Consider the following 7,850-nt stretch of genomic DNA (forward strand, 5'->3'; position numbering starts at 1 on the left):
ATATGTTAGAACACTTACAAGTAAACGTAATGCGAGTTCCAACTCTGCCTCGAAATACTGCTTGTTAAAGCGCCCTTGCGTGCTCACGAGCTCAACAAAATCTACCTCCCCGATTACTGTAAGGTTTTAGATGATCATTCACGTGCTCGTGTTTTTATTCCATCATGAGTATCTATTGGAAAATATTGCCAAATCAAATGTACAAACGTATTTAAAATGAATTATAGATATTTGTGTAGAATCATTGCAGCATTAGTCCAGATATCCCCTTCTACAATTTTAACAACGACTAAAAACCAAAAGTCTTCCCATTCAGGAGATTTTATGCGATATTTCTTTACAGGGCTTTCATGTAACGCTTGTTAATTGTAAATGTAATTAAAACCGTTGCAAGATGCTAGGTACCCATACAGTGAAATATTATAAACATTGTGATGCAAAGATCGCATTACAAGTAGTTATTCTAAACATGGCTTTTATGACTCACGTCAAGAGAAAGATGAATCTAAATTCGAATTACAATGGCTTCATTTTTCACCCTTTCTTGAACCCCCTGCTTCCAACGCAACAGAAAAACAATGTCAACAATGAGTAATAACATGATCATAATTTGCATTTACAGCTGAAAGACAGTTATCGCAATAGATTCAGCCGCAGTATGTCTGTTGTAATGTCGAGCGCCCCCACAGTACATTCAAAATGTTGGGCAAAGTTTAAAATCATGTTTATACACAATCATGTGTATGCCCAAACATTACTACGCATTTTGCAACCAGTAGAACCACGTGCATACGGGAATGGAATTTTGCAAGCCACTCTTACAGCGTGATGATATTTCTGCTCAACTTTGGCTGAAGAATATTTTCAGGGACAATTTTTCTTTTTTTCTTTTTTTGAAAATGCACTGATATGTGTCACAAAATGTGTGAAACCATGCTAAGTTTAGGCTACTTTTTATTTCTTTATTTGTTGCTTGTTGCTTTATCGCTAGAGCTTTCAGCAATAGTTTTATTCAAGAAGACGACACCAGAAAGTATGATTTCAGCTGGGGTTGAGACGTAAAGATACAACAAACAACAATAGAACTTCTTCTGAAACTGAAATTTTGATTTCATCTTCAATGATGTAACGAATGACGTAATGAATGTTTGTGACCATTCTTTAAATATACATGTGTTTTGGCCTTTTTAGTGATTTTTTTTTCTTTCCTAGCTGGATACTCTTTTAAATACATTTTCTTGGCCATGACAGTGAAATTTTACTTAGTCGTCAATCACGACCAAACTTTTATTTCACATTGGATGTACTGCCAAAGTTTTCCATATTTATTTGTGGCTTTTTCCCTGTTTTAAAAACATTTCATTTTACCTGTACATAAGGTTGTCAATAGTCTTTACCCATAAATGTATATGCTTGTACAAATGAGCTTTATTGTATTGAACGTATCGCTATAGCGCTCAGATTACTATTGCTTTCAAAATGAAAAAAAAAGACAAAAACAAAAGGCGACGGACATGAAGATGTACAAATAATTCTTGCTGCCTACGTGTATTTTGTTGAAATGATTATGTAGAATGAGATCTTATTTGTACAGGCGATGGGTGTGTCGTTGAATAATGAGTTCCATGATTTATCGGATATTGTTGCACAAGATGGAATTAAACACAAAGAAAAGAGGGAATGATTTCTTCTCAACCAACTTGTCATGTGCTGTTTGTAATGTACTTTGTGTGCTCGCGTGACATTGTGTTCTGAATAGTCACATAGGCTGCGTTTATCAACTTTTCCAGGTTTGAAATACGTTTCAATACCCATTATCAAACCGCATTTGCAAACGCCTTTCGGCGTTTAAGAGTCGATTTGGAGGCCTTGCCACTGGTTGACGTGAGCAGGTCCGAGCTTCAAAACGATTTTGCGTTTATCAACTCAACAGAAACGCATTTTGGGCTCAAACGCGTTTGCAATCGCACTCTTTTCGGCGTTTCAGAAAAGCGTTTCTAACCCCATAATCAAAACAGCTTTACGTTTATCAATAAATTGCCCAAACTCCCTGAATACTGTTTTGAAACCTCAAATCTGCACCAGAAGTGAGTTGATAAACGCATCCGTAGTCACTTGGTCCTCTGTTTAGACACTAATTATACATACATCACCAGGCCTATTTCATCAGCTTTTATGGTTGTTAGCAGTATTCTGATGGGAAAATCAAATCAGAATTCATATGAAGTTCACCATGAATTACGTCCTCCAGTGAAAAGTCTCTGTTTGAAGGAGTTATTCAATAGAGATGCATAAGATTATTCGTAGTCCCCATCTCCCACAATGCAATTTTGAAGCTAGCACTTAAAAACTTCCCTATTTATGTCAAGTTTTACCATGCGAGCAAAGATACCTGTTTGGAATGTTAATGTTGTTGATTGATTGTCACTTCCAGTGCGAAAGTCATGACTTGAAGAGTGATTCTATCGTTGTTAACATTATTATCGACGATCTTTGCCAGAGACGCCAATCAGAGTGATAACACCGAGATGTGGTACGGTAACCCTACCGGAGAAGATTAAAGGGGCCTCCGGATGATTTTCAGATTTTTTACATTTGAACAACTATAAATTAGTTATACTGAGGACAGAGTTTCAGAATCTATGATAATTGGGATGAAGCAAAAGAATATTTTCGAAATTTATAACAAATTGCAACAAACAAGGATGATGACATGGCAGAGTCACCATAAGAACACATGAGTTGGGCACAAGGAAGAAGAACAAAAGAAGGCATGCATAGATTATACACAGGTGAACTCACAAGCAAGCGGTATTGTAATTGAATGACACTGCTACATTTCTGAAATATGTGAGCCTCTATGTCATCATAGTTGTTCAGTGTAATTTGTTTAAGGTTTTTCAAAGTATTTTTCTCTCTGCTCAAGAACCTCAATAAATTCCACAAATCTATACATGGAGCTGTTGATTTCTGTACTACATGATGTGAAATTATGAAAATCGTCTGGAATGCCCCTTTAAGGATGACTTGAATTTGATTGATTTTACAGATGATGCAGACCATCTTGACTTAAAGTCCGATTAAGAATCTCAGAAACGCCAAGGATTTTGGAAATTATTACGATATTCTTACAGAATATTCAAGTCGCGGGAAGCAACCTTCTTCCTACCACACAAATGGACACTCCGCCGACCTACTGTTCCTTTGCGTCGTTAGTTCCAGCATGGACCGTGGTTCCAGCGATCTCCAAACGTAGCGGGCGCGCTAGGTTGCGAATCCAGTGAGGAGTACAATTTGGCAAGTTGTCTTCGCTGCTGCCACGAAGAAGCCATTGTTGAATTGTGTCAAGTCTAGATTCTGTAGTCACCCCTGAATTTTTCGAAGCATTTGTTGTTGTTGTTTTTTAACACATGGACGGTATTGGCAATCAAGCAAATTGATTCTCACACTTCAAACATTAAGCCCCATTTATAGACATACATTGACATTAATAGAAAACAAAAAATAACAAATTTCAATAACAAAAGTCAAGGTGTGAATTTTCTTCAATTTGTCTCCCTTTACAAATGAAATTTGAAAGAGCGCAACGGCTGATTTCAACAAACATGTCGAAAAAAAGGAACCAAGGGACTTGAACCTACCATCTACTGCTTTCCGGGCAGTGACACTACCACCAGGCTATCCTTGGTTGCCGGCAGTGACATGATGAACTTGGAACAGTAATACCAAAGCTCTGAAGTCACGACGTAATGACATAAATAATACACGTAAATCACACTTAACAATTATTTACCAATTTTGCCCTGCTAATAGAGTGTGTGTGTGTGTGTGTGTGTGTGTGTGTGTTATTGTGTGTGTGCCAACAAAACCTTTTCTCTCAGCTTTGCATTGTATTCCTGGCCTTGGGACAAACGCCTCTTTTCCTCATAATCCGTTTTTGCACTCGTGAAAGATGCTTTGGATATTCTCGACACAGTTATAACGGCAAGGAAATCCTCAAGCTATGACGATAGCAGAGAACATCACCAACCCACCCAGCAAACGTAAACACATACACGAGCAAACACAACAATTATACAAAGAAACGCACCCACACACATAGACACACACACGCATACTTGTACTCTCCCTCAAATCGTACATGAATTGAACTATAAAAATTGAGGAACTACTACAGAGTTACCGTATCTGTTCATTCTTCCAAAACAAACCGTTCAATTGTTAAATACGTTGTAATCCTAGATCCAGAATACTTGATCATGTAGCAGACATGAGCATTTAACTCTACATTGTACTTTTACTTTCTACGTATTATGTCCGTAATAAGAGGATTACATTCGTTCTTCACTGAAACAAATGCAATGTACCCCTGCCCCCTTGAAAACGGTTTAGTGTCTCAATGTTTGTCCGTTATATGGCCGACTAAGAGGCTATGGGCCCTGCTTTGCCCCTCAAGTATCTTTATATTTGCCCACAATAGTCGATAAACCAGCAGCTTCCTCGGTCACAAACAAAAGATTAAGTACTCTTCAATCCCTGCGTATTAAGGTATCAAGTCTTCTTGAGTACAATTCCCCAAGCAGCGTATTATGAGTTTAAGCCCAAGAATGTCTTTTTTTTTCGTCTTCTCATTTTGATACTGGACTACAACAAACGGCTTTTAAATCGGCTGTGAGAAGCAAAGGAGATAGTAAAGTTTACAATTCTATGGCTTTTATTCGTTGGCTCAAAAAGGAGGAAACCCGTAGGGCGCGGACAATAGGAGCCCATGCGTCCGAGAAACTTGGATAAAAGTTAGAGATCGTCCCGCCCCGCCCCCCCCCCCACCTCTTCAGTTTGTCTGTTCAAGTGCGAAGAAACTCACACCGCTGGACACATCATCCAGATCAAGAAACAGAACCGAACTATTCTGTAAGTTACGGTCATGAGGAATAACAGCAGAAGAGTTGTGACCGTCTTCGAGATCAAAAAGCTCTGAAGACCATACTGGAGATCAACGCGAAGGAAAAATAACATAATGGACATAATCACGTAACGGGCGACAGCCGGGCATGATTGGTTCAAAGCAGTGACTTGCTCCACAAGGGAAGATCGCCCCGCCTTTCGTCTTTGCATTGATGCTGGACAAGGTGTGAAAAGGTAAATAACAGTGTTTTAGGGTCGGTTAGTGTCTTTTATGTTCAAGGTGTATGAGATGATTTTATCAACATACTGTATCAATATACATGACTCTTCGGTGTCAAATAAATACGAACACATATTTTTGTTATTATTCGTTAACCACTCGTAGCTTTCAATTCTAGTCAACCTAGGAATGTGTTGAAGATATAATTTGTTTGTTTGTTTGTTTGTTTATTCATTTATTTATCTATTTGTTTGTTTTTATCCTCGTGTTGCAAATGTAACGGTGACAGGAATCATTGAAATGATGTAATGCATTCTCAAGGCTTCTTTTCTTTCTTTTTTTTTTTGGGGGGGGGGGGGGGGCTTGTTGGTAAAATGATGAGACCAATTTATCTTACTGAATTTACCCCTTCATCTTTGAAAATTTAATCCCACACCATGCTCAAGTTGATTTTGAAGACTGCGGTAGAAGCAGATGACCTGAATGGGTATAAAGGTTTTTATCAGAATCAACTATAAGATTTCAACTAAAAGTCGTGGAAGTTCAATGTTCTTCCTGTTCTCAAGAACCAGTGAAAAAAGTCGTGTTCGCATATTCAAATCGGAACAGGTGATGATGTCAGATTAAAAAGTTATTAGCACTAGTTCAATCGTTCAGTTTGTCATAATGTAGGCTACATTGGAAGACCGCTGGCAAGACATTTTAGTCGTAATAATAGATCGCGGTATTATATGCATGTGGTTATAACCAAGTATAAGTAATATGTTTGAAAGATCCTTGGAGTGCATGCAGCGAGTTTTATCATGTTTTGCACAGATTACGGAGTAAACAAGATTTTGCCATCACTAGTACTGCTTGACGAGACACTACAGTATTTAATGCTGAAATCTTTTTTTTTGTCAGAAAGTACCTCATATAACAAGTTGTTCCCTCTGAATAGGTCGATGGCATTCAGCAAAAGCCTCTGGTTCTTGACCAAAGAGTAGCCACGTGTAGATTCTCTTTTCAATACTTTATGATGATATTGTTGTTGATGATGATGATGATGATGATGGTGATGACGATGATGACGACAATGTTGGAGACCAACGATGATGACGATGATGATGATAATAATAATAATAATAATAATAATAGTAATAATAATAACAATGATATTGATGATAAAAGTATAAAAAAGATAATGAACAATGATAGTCGTAGTTGTAGTTTTAGTTGTAGCTGTAGTAGTCGTAACATCTATGATAACTAGAGTAAATCATAACGAGAAATGGTGATCTGATCTAGACATCAGACATGATATCACAGAATGTTGGTAATCTAATTGATAATCAGTTGCGACCATTATAGCCATTTTTTTCTCTGAGTGCGAGAAATAACTATTTTGTTTTCTTTCTTGTTTTGCACACGTTTCTCGTGTTGTCAGTTGTAATAGGCATTTTGCCTATTGCCTTTTCACTTCTGATTAACAAATTAGCGACAGAAACAAGTTACGGATCGGTCGCGTCATTCTCGGTAAGATTCATCCTCAGGCATAGCGTGTCTAGCATACCATGAAGGGCTTACATCCAGGGATCCTCTAATGTCCGTTACGTTCACGCCTCGCCCGCTGAGTAACTCTTGTAAGGTTACAGTTCGCACGCGTTAAATCAATTCTCTTACATGCCTTATGATGACCTTGTTGTTGTTGTCATCATTATGTCTCTAACTTCTCAATTAAAAAAAAAAATCATTGTTCATACAAGCAGATACCACGATATCATTCTGCTGTATTTCACGCTTCCATACTTCCACGAACACTTCCGAGAAGGGGCAAGTCACTGCACACAGATTCTCTTTGGTCACATTTGTGGGAAATTCGAGGGTTGTAACGAGGACATAAAAGAACGTAAGGAGATTATGTCGACCACGTCCATGCATCAACACATAAACGTTATGAGGGCTTCTTACATTTTCATCGAAATGTTAATCCCATACAAACTTCGTGGACCATCTGGCTTTGTTTGTATTCTAACCCCAGTTTGATTATGTAAGGATGATTTACTGCAATAACCATCCAGGAAAGTAGTTTACATCTCTTTAAAACAGAATTACAGGACAGCAACCCCAGGAAAAGATTACAATTCGAAGAAGTACGTTTTGATGTAGGGTGCATGTCTAGTATTCACATCCATGAGTGTTATGATAATAAAAATACATGTAAGTTATTGCGCCAAATCCACTCTGTAGAGTACTCAAGGCACATGTATAGGATGTCAATTTCGTTTTGATATTCTTGATGATAGTGGAATAATCCGCTTGATCATGAATTGTCATGAAAGTCAGTTTAGGTCAACGTTTTGATATTCAAATTTATAATTCTATATAATAATAATAATATAATAATATAATGTCATCTGATCTTTATAAAATTTATTATCTTTATAAAATCAAAATCTGATCTTTTTAAAATTTCCTTATTCTTCCGACATACATGTATTCGTGGTAATGTTTGTGTTGATTTTTGTTTGTTTGTTTATTCATTTTTTGTCTAAGAAGATGGCTAAATAGCCCATATATCCAGCTGCACATGCTGGTCTTCCATGGGGTCCACTGTATGTGAGACGGACGGCCTCACCTGATCTTATTGTGCCAGTCCATGAATTTTAAGTTAATCAGAACGACATTGAGCTTGAGTCTAAGGATACTGTTATTTCTGTGTTAAACCTGAGTGTTAGGGCTCGTG

Source organism: Diadema setosum, chromosome 11 (genome assembly GCF_964275005.1).
Source record: "Diadema setosum chromosome 11, eeDiaSeto1, whole genome shotgun sequence".
Taxonomy (NCBI): Eukaryota; Metazoa; Echinodermata; class Echinoidea; order Diadematoida; family Diadematidae; genus Diadema; species Diadema setosum.